Source organism: Thunnus maccoyii, chromosome 2, assembly GCF_910596095.1.
Source record: "Thunnus maccoyii chromosome 2, fThuMac1.1, whole genome shotgun sequence".
Lineage (NCBI taxonomy): Eukaryota > Metazoa > Chordata > Actinopteri > Scombriformes > Scombridae > Thunnus > Thunnus maccoyii.
Genome location: NC_056534.1, coordinates 30,451,458 through 30,465,028, shown reverse-complemented (window position 1 = coordinate 30,465,028; position 13,571 = coordinate 30,451,458). Strand labels below are relative to the sequence as shown.

Here is a 13,571-nt window from a genome sequence, read left to right as displayed (position 1 = left end):
TTTCCCACGTCTTTGACTTGTTTGGGCTTTCTCAGATATCCCTGGATAGTGGACACAGGGGCTGTAGTGACATGAATGGTGCCATTGTTTTGAACACACAGCAGCCTCTTTATTTTGATTATTAGCCAGGAATTAAAAGAGTGGGATTCATGTGGGGCCACGGTTCATGCTGTCAAAGCCACCTGTCTTTTGGGTTTCAGTGCTGATACTCACCTTGTGCTGGTGTGGACTTGTTAATGTCCATGTAACAGTCTCCTTTTTTTTTTTTTTTAAAAAAAGGAAGATGTAAGTTACACACTGCCTGTGATACAAAGTTATTTTTATGCTTTCTCACTCTTTATCTGTCTGCAACATATCACTTCAAGATACAGTCACAAAAGACAGACACATTTCCAAAGATGCTTTCTGGATATCCTGTAGGCAGGGGTCAAAAAGATGGTGTCTGGCTGACTTGGCTCCAGTCTTGCCCTGCAACCTCCCAACAAACAGACCATGAATCTCACAGCCGAACCTGTCTTTCATTTCAAGGGCAGGACACGCCGATATGATGTCCCTGCTTTACAATACTGGCCTGTTTTGCTCTCTCTCTCTCTCTCTCTCTCTCCAGCCCTCTGCCTTCGCAACCCGCAGGAAATGGCCCCATTGTCCTTGGGAGAGGAAGTGGCCTGCAGCAGACCACTAGCTCACTGGATCTATGGAGACTGTGGTAAATTATTAATCATCACTTACACATGGAAGACACGTGAGTGCTGCAGTGCTGGCTGACCACTGTGGAGTATTTTGGAACAATGGACAGTAGGCCCGCAGCTGACCAGGAGATAATTTGAATGCAAAAACAGTGGCTGTGGTGTTTACTGGAGGTGTGGAAAAAATCATAAAGCAAGAACAAAAAGCCTTGTTTTTAATGATTCAGTTTGAGAGTCTCTGGATTTTCCAAATCTACAGAGCTCAAGAGTTCACTTTGGAAACAACAGCTAACAAAACAGTCTCTAGTCAAGGTTCACTTACTGGCTTTGTCTGGAGCTTTTGACCATATCTCACAAGTGTAGATGTTCAAACATTACATTATTTTGAGCACTGTTAGGTTGAGCTTGACACAGTTCATTCTTGACTTTGGAAACCGCAGACAAAACTCACTCTCGACTCAAGGTCCACTTATTATCACTTGTTCTGGAGCTTTCAACCAGAGCAAGCAACATTGTTTAGTTAACAATCAAAAAACATTTAATCCAGTCGTATATACTCATCACTTATCACTCCATAAAATAAATCTGACACCTTGATTGTAAATGATTAAATTAGTTTTATTTCACATTAAGAAAAGTTAAAACATAATAAAGCAGGGAACCTTTGGACCAAATGATCATGATGAGTGGAATCTTTCCGTTCTTTCAGACTTTTGCCACTAGAGGTAGACAGAGACTTAGTCAGTTTACACTCAGCAAGACCTGAGGCATCTGTTATGGTCAGATCAGATGTGTGTGTGTGTGTAAGTTTGAGGGTGCACAGTATGTCTGTGAACATTCTCAGGCGGGTTTGGTGGTTGGCTCTTGAAGTTAAAATAGCTCAGCATTTGCTCCACTCACATGTGGGCGTCCTTACCAGTTTGAGAAGATCCAGATAAAGTAAAGGAGAGGCAGCTGAAAATAACATCTACTACAAATGTCAATGGCACACATAACAATCAGACAGATGTACAGCTCGTAAAGGTCACTGTTGCTAATGGAAAGGGATCTGATTGAGATATGTGTGTAAATCATTTAAACTTTTAAGGTATATGACATGTATTGTACAGGATAGCTAATATTTGCTCATTTATTTGCAATGCAGCCCTCCTACATTTTCTCATAGTCTTTTATATTTCTCCAGCATTTTGCGCTGTGGGTTTGTCATCTGTCACTCACTCAAATTGATTATGTCAGACAGGGGAACCAAAAATATCCACAGAGTATGATTTCTCTGGCTTAAAATACTTTTCATGTGATCAGTTGCTACTACTACGCCTGGCTCAGTTTGCACATACGTCTCATATATGCGTATTTCTTACAGTAGAATGACATGTAGGACGAAGTACAGAGTTGGGGTACCCCTGCAGGTGTGACTGGAAACTTGACTACTACAGCCAATATGTTCATGTGGATTTCTAAGTCAATTTTCCATTAATAACAACAAAAAATCATCCTAAATAATAATAATAATAATAATAATAATAATAATAATAATAAAGATGAATCATAATCAGAAATGGTTTGCTTTTTACAAACTCTACAGGTTTGTGATGGGGGGGGAAAAAAAGCACTTCCTTAACAAACTACATGTCCCATGATGCCTCTCTCTCTCAAGATGACCAAATGGAACACGGAGCGGACCAGCCGTTGTGACAGCTGAGCTACAAACTTACTGTGGGAAACTTCAGCGCCGACCACGACCTTGAACAGACTCAAATGACATAAACATGTAAGTGTAATCTCTTCACCTTTTCTTTACTTCTTACTGACATTTCACAGACTGTTCTACTAACTCTACACTTGGCGCATCACCGTTTGTTTCCCAAACTATCTAAACTAATAGTGAGGGGAAATTTCCGTAACGCTGCAGGGTGGGATCCCTCCGTGGGTGGAAGTGTTGTTGATAACACGGTTCATATTGTCTTGTTTTTTGTCAACATCCTCTGAACTCTGTTGAGTAACATTTGATTAAAGTTAATATGCTCTTCACTGACATTTAGGTCAGACTTAATAAAGCTGTTTAAAAATGAGCTGTTGATATGTGGAGCTAGCTAAGTTAACGTTAACCTAACGTTATATCTATTGGCTTGACATAGCTAATCTTGTTTTGCTAATCATGTCATGAATCATAATGATAGCTAATCTCTTACAGTCAAGGTGAAGATCAATATTCCACTATCAAGCCTTGGCAATATAAGTTTTAATAATAGTGTGTGTTACTTTACAGCAGGTACCTGAAACACAGTCCTTTGGAACCATTAGTTTATAAATATATCGCCTTTCTTCTTTAACCACTTCTCTGTTAAAACACTTGTGACTCTTGTACTGCAGGTTAGAAAAAGTCATCCCCTTCTTGTTAATCCCACAGGTGACGACCTTGAAGTAACAATAGCTTCTGTATGCTGTAGTTTTGCAGAGGAATCAGACAGCAGAGACTTACAGGAGGTGCACCCTCTGTGCACACAGACAGTGGTGGGGAATGAATGCCACCTTTGTGTGTAAACCACATTATTCACCGTGTGTGCAACACAGTGATTGAGATTTAAAGTAGGGAAATGACTTCACAGAGGCAGAGTGGAAAACACTGCAAACTAAAATTAAGTCCAGGTATGGTATTATAAGAAGTAAGGAGCACATGATCACCTTTAAAAACTTTTTTGAAACGCACTAAAATATATGTATTTGTTATTAATAGAACTAGGTATTGAACAGTGTACTGTGTCTGTAGCGCAGTTTTGAATACCGTCCTGTAATGTAAGCTGGCATCAGATGTTTGCTCAGATCCACTGTTTTTTAAATTTTTTTTACTTATTCTGATTAAACAGTTGCTGATTTGAAATGTTCGTTTTGCCATTTGTAGACTATATTTTGTTTAAGGAAACTTACTATTTGTCTGCTTGTGCTTAGCCTGCATTTATTATTTGAGAAGTTTGGCAAGTATCATTTTGGTACTGCCACAGAAATGCAGATGTCAAAATCAACACCACTGACACCCAGCTCTAGTTATTAACGAATAACACTGACATTTCATCGACACCGTAAGTTATTAGAGGACGCAGAGAGTGTCTTCAGTTGGGAAAAAAGTTGAAAACACAATTTCTCTCCCACTCTTCCTCTCCCTCCCTGTGATTTCCTTTTTTAAAGGTTTTTTTCCCCCTCTTGATCGCCAAAAAACAAGAAAAGGATGGTATGATCTTTATTAGATACAAAGAGTTTAAGACCCTGTAATACTGCTTGAACACAAACAATTCAGTGCAGAGTTGAAATTTCATTTTAGTTTTTTAGTCCACATTTACTGTTCAGGATTGTAATCTGCCTGTGAGTCCTTGCAGCCATTGGAGCAAAGCCCAGAGTCTTCTGGTCATATAACTGGGTTTATTAGATCTTTTATTATTTTGAGAAATATTGTTCCGATTAGCAGTAGCCTCTGGCAGCAATGCCTTTTTACCCGCATATTATTCTTCAGTTTGTATTTGTTCATAATTTTAACTATTTGCTCTCGTTGCCGCTCATGTGGATGTTAGAGTTCAACCACAGTCAACTGCTGGTTTTTACAGACTTGATAGCTGAGTCCTTCGAAGGCTGCCAGATTTTACACTATGAAACGGTTTTGTGTTATTTCCAATCAGCAAAGTGTTTGTAGAGTGTAGAAGTGGCTCCGTAAAGAAGTGATTCAGCTCAGAGAGTTGGAGAATTTATGCCTCTTGCTTTTTGGACAACATCTTGTGTGATGTAATTGAGTGTTTTAAGTATTTCCTATGATATCATGGCTATATCAGGTTACATGTTAGATAATAAGAGGAGGTGGCTGCTATTTTAGAACATGGGGAAATTCTTAAGAAACTACAATTACCTTTTTTGGTAAACATAGAATACCAATATCACACTAGACCTTTAAATAAGAAATTCACATAGTATAAATAGTATTGATCTTTGTTTCGTGATGGTATGTTGTCAGTATTCTTTTTCTTGTTTTGTCTGAACTAGTAAACTTTGTCCCCAGTATTAAGTTAAGCCAGATTTAACAAACAGTGGTGGCCTCTGTGGGCTGCGTGTTCAACTGTACACACCACTGATGTTGTCTGTAAGTAAACGTCTGTGTTGTGATCACTCCCCCGGGATACGGTCCAAACTGGCCATCTAGACGGATACTGTAAATCCCTTCCAAGTGTAAACATGCATGATACATTCAGGTCTGAATGACGTCAAGGGAGACACAACACTATAAGTCATTTTAATGTTACAGTGGAACAAAAGAAACATTCATAAATACATGAAGAGAATGAGACATTAAAAGAATGATTTGTCAAATGTGGAAAGGCCTTTGTAACAAAACAGTGTAAGTTCGCACAGCTTGAGACAGTGTGTAATTAATAACTGATTGCTGTCTGTAAATCAGTGACCAGTGTTGCTGAGAAACAGACTTGGTATTGTTGCTGTGATAAAGTCAGTCTGATCTATGGACATAAATCTAATTTGACTAATACAGTAGAGACCAAAGCCTGGAGCTTTGCATCTTGTGACTGATGCAAATGACTGTGTTCATAAGGAAGAGGAAAATCCTGACCTGCCACTGTTTTTTTACAATATTCTGGACAAGTGCTGACTCACAGACTTGTTCTTTTATGTTCTGTCTGCCTGTCCATTAAGTCTCTATGATAAACCAGCACGCCTTTGCTCTGTATGTCCCTCCTCCTCTCTCTCATTCCCCCCCCCTTTCAGCCCCACCTCCACCCCTCCTCACTGTTGCTTTCTTTCTCCTCTGACAGGACACACTCTGTACAGGACAGAAGCCGGCCGGTAAAGCAGCACTAGCAGCTAGAGAGCATTTAATTCGATGGACACACATTAAAGAAGAGAGAAAGAGTGCCCTACCTGCACAGGACATCCTATGCTAAGCTAACTGCTGCAGCAGCAGAGTAAGTCCATTTCACACAGTGTGTGTGTTTTTTTTTTTAAATACTATAGCTGGTGGGTTTGATCAGTGTTATTAGCATTTTAGCATGCTGTTTCTCTCCTGTGCTGCTGTACTCAGTCTGTGTTGATTAAAACAGGAGCTTTTACCTGTTTGTCTTCCTCCTCACCTCTTATTTGTCAGGTCAACATGATAAAAACAAATAAAAGGATGTTTTGTTTCCTAACTGTTCCGCTGTTTGTTTTATGAGCAACTATTTAAATCTGCTTATCATTTTATTTAAATTGAGTTAATGTGATTGTTAAAATTGACTCAAGGCTTGTTTCTATGTACTGTTGAACAAACCCTGCTGATTGAATCCCAAAGGCAATTTCATTTTGTGTTTCGATGAAGTGTTATATTTATCTCTGAACTGTCAGATGTCACAATTCAAGGAACACTTCCCTTTTTATTTTCTGTGTGTTGCTGTTGTGGGTTCAGTCGTTTCTGAACAAAACAAATTGCCTTGAAAGCAATTTAAGTGATAAAGTGATCATCTGGCGTTCATGCTAGAACATGCTGACCTCATGTTGTAAATATTAACAGAGTGAGTTTATACCTTTTTTAAAATAGTGTTTTACCTCTTCTGCTTGTTTCATTTGATCATTTATCAGAGACACACTGTTGACAGAAACATATGTGGTATGAAATGCTTTTTTCCCCCCAATATTTAATAACAAAGCATCCCATGTCTCCTCAGAAATGATTTGTCAGGTTGAGAGTGGCAAAAATTCAAATCTCAAAGACACTTGGCGTTGTACAGTAACCTGTAATACAGCTTAGCAACAGTTTAACTTTAGACATCGTAGTTAATGTTATGTGCGGTTTGGCATCCATAATTTTTTCCAGATGTCAGTTACACATTCAGAGGTCGGTCAGAAACTATTGGTTTTTAGCTTCGGTAATGCAGGTGTTCAAGCTGAGGGAACTTTTTAGGGAAGGATAGATAAAAGGTTTTGTTAAACATACCTGATTTTTCTAAGTTTGCTAACTTAGTGTCTGCTAAATGAAAATGTAAAATGTAAGTTTAAAACAACAGTTAGTATTTTAAGATATAAAAAAATGACTGAGCTAGATTCAAAAAGTGCTGTGACCCCCTCTTACATAATCAGTTCTGCTGTTTTAGCAACATAATGGCACTCTTTAAAGTCTGCTTGACGTCTGATCTTTTGATAGTACCGCTGGAAGTTTGCATCCTGTGTTAATTATTTCAATCTTACCTCTTGGTCTGTCAGTAGCTTTTCTGTTTTAAAGTTTGTAGCAGTCAGTAACTCAGCAGGCTTACTCTCTGTTGTACACCAGCCTAATCTTCAACTCTGAGTCACACAAGTTGTTATTTCTGCCCAAATCTCAAAGACCTACAAGCTGATTAAGTTGGAATATGGGTCAGATGTTTTAAACCAAAGTTTTGCGTGTCCCTTACAGCTCCTGGAGCAGATTCAAGGCATCGCTTATTGAGTGAACAGAGCAGGTTGGCCTTTAGAGAATGAGAGATTTCTATTTGGGTTTTTTGTGACCACTTTCTTTTCACGTGGAGCTGCTGTCCGGATATAGCTCTCCCAGTTGTCAGGGTTGCATTCTTGCTCACGTTGCCTGTTGTTTCCCAGCCTCTTCCCTTCCTATGTCTTCTGTTTTATCTCTGTGAGAAATAAATGAGCTTTCTAGCTGTCTCTCTCCTTTGCTTTTCTCATCTGAACACTGCACTCTTTCCTAGTGATGAAACAATTACAGTTTTGATAATTGATTGACTGTCAACTATCAAACAAAAATACCAAATGTTGCTGCTACCAGCTTCTCAAATGTAAAGCTTTGCTGATTTTCTTACAAATTCTTTCAATATAAATGGAATAATTTGAATCGATGAACCTAAAAAAGATGATGGACAGATTAACCAATGAGAATAATCGTTGGTTAACTTACAGTCATACTCTATTGCCTCTTGTTTTTCCATATCTTCATCTAAGCCACCACATCTTTATCAATCCTTTTCTCCAGCCTTCCCGGCTCTCTTCAATGTATCAAACCTCAATATTTGTTCTGTTATCTGGCATTATATCCTGCTTTTTTGTTATGATGCAGGCTTTGTGTTTGCACTGTGCTGACCTGTGCCTGATATATCAAAATGAGATGTTATCAGTAGTATAACAGATATCAGTAAAGATGTCATTTTAAAGCTTATCTGTGTTGTATTAAAGCAACCATGGCAATGTGGAGACGACACAAAGCTGTACTGACGTCTCTGAGTTCCTTGTTTATGTTTGAAACCGCCAGTTCTTTGCTGTTAATTCAGTCTCCTTTTTATGATGTCACGACACCACTAATGCACTTGTCCTTTTATGGAAACTTGGCAAAGTATAAGTATAGGTAGCAAATGGTTAACCAAACAGTTCACATAATTGAACTCTATGAGGGAGTCTTGTGCTTCAGAACAACTGGCATTCGCAGTAACGAGTATGTGATGTCATTTAGTATATTTAGGATTACAGCTGTTCATCTGACACCACTGGGATGTTTTTCGTGGCTTTGTGGAGCAGGGTATGATAACATGGAAAATGAATTTGTGGTTTTAGCTAAATCTGTCTAGACTAAATGATAGAAAGCTGTATTGATTCAGAGTTGTCTCTTGGTGGTTATGGGATCATATCCTCACTTCAGTTCGCTGCTTTGATACTCTAATGTGTGTGTGTGTGTGTAATGATGAGTGCTGTGTTTCACTTCTAACATTTGCTGCCAAGTATATTGTCAGTTTAATAAAACAGTGTGTCACCATGAATTCAGTATTTTTAGCCTTTTAACCCCACTAATAATCTGTTCTTACATTTCTCCTGCCTTGTGTGGATTAAAATCAGTGTGGTTGTTACAGGAATTGTTACATGAGCTGCAGAATATTGCATTGGTTAGCAGCATGGATATATATATACATTACTTGTTAAACATCCAATTGCAGTTTTATTGATCTATTTGTCCTCTGATTCAAAGGGTGTGCATGTGGTTGTGTTAGCTCTGAGGTGCAGAGGCTGTCACAGGTTATTGTGGATTTAATGGTATTCTCAAATGATGAACTGATGCAGCTCATCTCTGGACATACTGTAGACTCACTGTTGGCTCATCTCATCCTTTTAGCTGATTAGGTTCAAATATTTAGTCCACCCTGATGATTGGATCTTGGCATTTTCCACTAATAAGGCAGATGATGTTGATCAATTTAAAGGAAGAGTTTGAGCTTTTAGAGAACTTTGTAATATTGCTTTACATTATCGTGTTGTTAGGCGGTTACCAACATTATCATGACATGAGATATTTCTCAAAAGTAGTTTATGCTGAACAGTACAACAGACTATTTTAAAGCTTTTCTGTAATGCAGAGCCTCTTAGCCCAGCCTGGAAAACTCTTTAATGACATTTAATCATTAAAAAGCTGCTATCATCCAGACCCTGCATGCATTATTCTCTAGTGTCCTGAAGGCCAATGTGTAGCACATGACAGAGTTAAGTTAATTTGTTTGAGCTCCAAGGAACTTAAAGCAAAACCCTCGTTACAGGTATTGTACATCCATTTGATATTCTTGAAGAAATAAACAGAGTTCACCCCATTTTCTGTTCAGTATTGTTGACTTTCCTGTTGTATTTACGACCCTGGAGAACGGATGCACACCTCCCTGTAAGCTTTGAAAGAAGCTTTTACTGCCTGCTCTTGTACTTTGAGTTGAAACCAAAACAAGCGTGTTTTTACTCTACTTCCCTGTAACCTACATACATTACTTGTATTTGCAACTTAATAATAATAATGTATGGACACTGCCCAGTCTACCTTGATGGTGCAGTCTTGAAGAGGATACACATGATGTTGAATGGAGTTTAAAAATGAAATGTGAGTCAAAACATTAGGAAAAAGAGAAACAGTAAAAAGACTAACAGTAACTTTAATATTTTCTCATTAGACATAAATTTGGTTACGTGATCTAAGAAATTATTTTGCTTTGTATGTTTGAAACTGCTGAGTTTTCTTGTAGGGGCACATTTTCAAGGTTGAATAAATAGTTAACATGTTTGTACAGGAAACATTAAACAGTGTGACGCATTATGTCAGTAATGTATTGGCTTATTGTGATTCCCAGGTCATCATTGAAAATACTTGGGGAGGGAATGGTTGATTTTCATTAGAATTGGTTTCAGCTTTTTGGATCAAAGCGAAGTACTTCTGGGAAAAAAAGTACTTCACCTTGTCACCTTTCAATTTCATACCAAGTTATAAAGAGTGCCAAATCACATGGTTGTCTGTTCCGGCACATTTCATTTTAATCCTCAAGATACACTGCTGTTGTAGTTCATAGTTTTCTGATTTCTATATATTTAAATTGACAAACACTGCTACAGTGTCTCTGTTACACTGGATTATTTGGGCTTTGCTGCATGAACAAGCTACTGACAGTTTTTTTTATTGTTTACTGGGAAGTTCAGAGTTGTAGTTTTGTAACTTGACCAGTCACAAAAGAGATCAACAAACCCTCCCCTGCATTTTTGGCTTGTTTTCAGAATGTGAATTATTCAATCTCCTGCTGACAGGGCAAATAGAAAGTGTTAACAATTAGTCTTTTTCTTCCCTTCTCTCCTAAGCACCCGTGTCTCTCTAATGCACCCTCTAGTGCAGGCGTCCCCTCTCTCCCTCCCCCTCCTTCCTTCATCTCTCTTTCACTCCTGTGTGCCTCTACTCACGTACTCACCCTCTTGGAAGAGCTTTGTTTGCACAGAGTACCAACGTAGAGCTTTTCAAATACCCTTTACCTCTTCTGAGTTCAGCTCAGGTCCGGTCCAAGCTCCAAGGTTAAAAGCAGGACGTTCTGCTTGTGTTACACAGTTTCAGCACAGACATGACTTTAAGCCAGTCGTATGAGGCACAAGCATTTTTTAGTTCATGTGATTCATTTTATCAGATTAACGTCTAATTGATTCTAGTTATCCCTGATAGCATTTTAAGTCTGTGTTGGCCAGTTTTTCTATTAGCGGTTCTGAGCACAGAAGTTGGTGCGTTAATCTTCTCTGCAGCTCCATTATGTTCAGTCCGAATGATGGCCCAGCTGATTTCTCTGGCACCCTGTCTAGCACAGTAAAAAGACTCAAACACAAAGGAGGGGGGAGATGGCTAATAACCATGTCCTTAGTGTCACCCCTAAGTGGCTGACAGGGTCTCGCTTGGCTGCACGGTTAACAAACCAACAGTGTGCCTCACTAGCTGCTAAATTGAAACTGACAGACTGTTAACGTGAAAAGCCTGGACATGCCTCTTATTTATTTTCTCTCTCAATGAGTGCGTTGCTTTTGTTTTGTGTGTATGCAATATCAAAATATTTTTATATCCACAGCGTCTATGTTTAATTAGTATTATTGAGTTGCGGGTACGTGTGAGTGGGAACGTCTCCTCGCACCACACATAGATTTAGAAAAAGGACGGTATAATGGGGTGACTATAAAAGCTCAAGTGTATGCATGTGCTGACATCTCTTAGAGAGAGAGAGGATTGATGGGAGAGGGTTGGCCACAAACTAGCACACTCAGCTGATTGGATGGTCTGTGCAAAGGAGACCAACAAGGATAAAGGGGAATAAAGGGCTTCTGGTTGTGCTGGTGATAGTGATACTGGTGCTTGGGGGGCGGGCGGGGTTATTTCATGTATAAGGTGGGTGTGTTATGATGTGTACACAGCTGTGTGTGTCATGTCCGTCCGTGCCCGTGCCTGTGCTGTCGTTACACCACCAGTCTAGTAGCTATTGCTTTAATTGAACCTAAACCTTTGCCCTCTGGCCTGCATGTTTTATTGACTGCAATAACTGGTCGGAGGTATCAAGTGTCCTTTTTGTTAACAGCCTGAGTGAAGCGTCTTCAGTCTGTGAGAAAAACATTATTCTAACAATAACACACAACTGTTTGCACTGTATGAGAATATTTTATTATCAGCACGTTCTAAAACGTGATTTGAAATCTTTGTTATGAAGATAGCTTTGTGTATTTTCTCACCCATATACAACATTATATGTATTTGGATGCTTGTAGTGTATGGTTATATTTTGCTAAATTGCCTTTATAGTATAAAATAAGTTTCTAAACCAGCAGATGGTACATAAACTTGAATGAAATCTCTATGAAATAGCCCATCATTATCTTTTTAAGACAAACCACACACATACTGTTTGTTCAACCGCAAATAATTGAATATCTTACAACATATGATTCTCTTTTGTCCATTTGTGTAAATTCGTATCGGGCAGTATATAAAATAAATGGCATCAATAACACAGTTTGGGATAAGACACACTGTTGTTGGCTGAAGCTATTGGCGTTAATGGTTCTGCATGTAATTCATATAGCATGTAGCACCTCTTACGGCAGGGTGTTTATAGTAGTGTTAGAGTCACGCTGAGGAACCTGATCCGTGTGTAGCTTCAGGCTGTGGTAACTTCATCTTTGTGACCCCAAAACACAGACAAGAGGCCGGGCTCTGCTTTGTTTATAGTGAAAGGCTCTTTGATCAAACAAAAGATTTGATGTCGGGAGAGCTCACCTCTGTTGAAAAATTAATGAATCTCAACCTGTTGAGTGAACTGTTGCCTAGGTAACAAGTTCAGTGCTGTTCAGTACCTTTTAATTATACTATATTGTTTTTTAAGTGTACCTCAGCTTGTTAATTGTGAGATACTGTAGTTTTTTGCAAAATATATAAACTGTATGCAATGTATGATACAGAATGTGATTAGGTTATTGTGTTGCGTAATAATTATATGACAGAGATACATTATTTTGGAACAGGACTGCACAAATAATTAACCCATTAATTCCCAAATCAGATGCAGTTACTAGTACGAGAGTTGTGATATTCTTTGTTTCTCATTGTGTCTATTAAAATGCCCATGGTAAAACAAAAATTCATTATATTTCTAAAGCTGAGAAAATCTGAGAGATTGAAAACAAAGTCTAGTCTAAGCATACAGTACTGTATCTGACAAAATTGCAACATTCAGAAACTAATAACTCATCTAATGTCTCTTCTCTCTTTCCTTTCCTTTCTTCCTTTGTTCTTTTCTCTTTATAGTCTCTACCTTCTCAGCCAATCACAGCCTGATGCCCTAGGAGCCTCTGTTCTCTCCCTGAGCCACCAGGGGGCCTCAGTCCCACATCGGGACACCCAACACCGAGTTTGTCTTCATCCTGAACCCTCCGGCCCCAGTCAAGCTGTCCCACCCTGCTTCCCCTCCTTCCTCTTCTTCTCCTCCTGCTCCTCTTTCTCCTCCCTCCTGGCCCACACAGGCCCACCTGGACTCCCAGTCAGCCTTCTCCCTCCATGAGGGGCGGGGGGAGGCGCCGGGGGCCCTGGATGTGGACCCCCAGCCTCTTCAGCTTGCTTCAGCTGGGAACCTCAGGGACCCTGTACAACCACCCTGCCACGATGTGTCTACTCTAACAGGTACATCACAAATGATACACGGAATCATCTTTTTTATGACGATATGGTATATTAGGTTTATTTAAAAACTTCACTTACTCATCAATCTACAAATTACTTATATGTTGACAGGTCTAAGCACCAAAGCTTAATTCAGTTATATTTTGGATAGAGGTGCAGGTTTGTAAATTTGTCAGCAGAGGGCAATGTGTTATTAAAGTGCTTCCTGTTTTCTCTTGCTTTGTTTTTCTTCACTCATACATAAACTCATACACATATATATCTTAATACACACACACACACACATACACATAAACATTGCCCTTTCTCAGACCTCTGTTCAGATCTGCCAGAGTTGGAGATAGTGAGCCTCCTGTCAGAGGGTCAGCCCAACTACACTCTTCGAGCAGACTCTGTGTTTGGGTACGACAATGACGACTGGCTGCACACCC

At 39.2% G+C, this 13,571-nt stretch overlaps 1 long non-coding RNA gene across 1 annotated transcript; it reads left to right on the top strand.

Annotated features, from left to right (window-relative positions):
* The first annotated feature begins 602 nt into the window (after positions 1–602).
* LOC121886136 lies at positions 603–12,919 on the top strand. Its single transcript, XR_006092677.1, has 4 exons — positions 603–706; positions 2,344–2,457; positions 5,498–5,647; positions 12,769–12,919. It is a non-coding gene; the product is annotated as an uncharacterized LOC121886136 (long non-coding RNA).
* Positions 12,920–13,571: the final 652 nt, after the last annotated feature.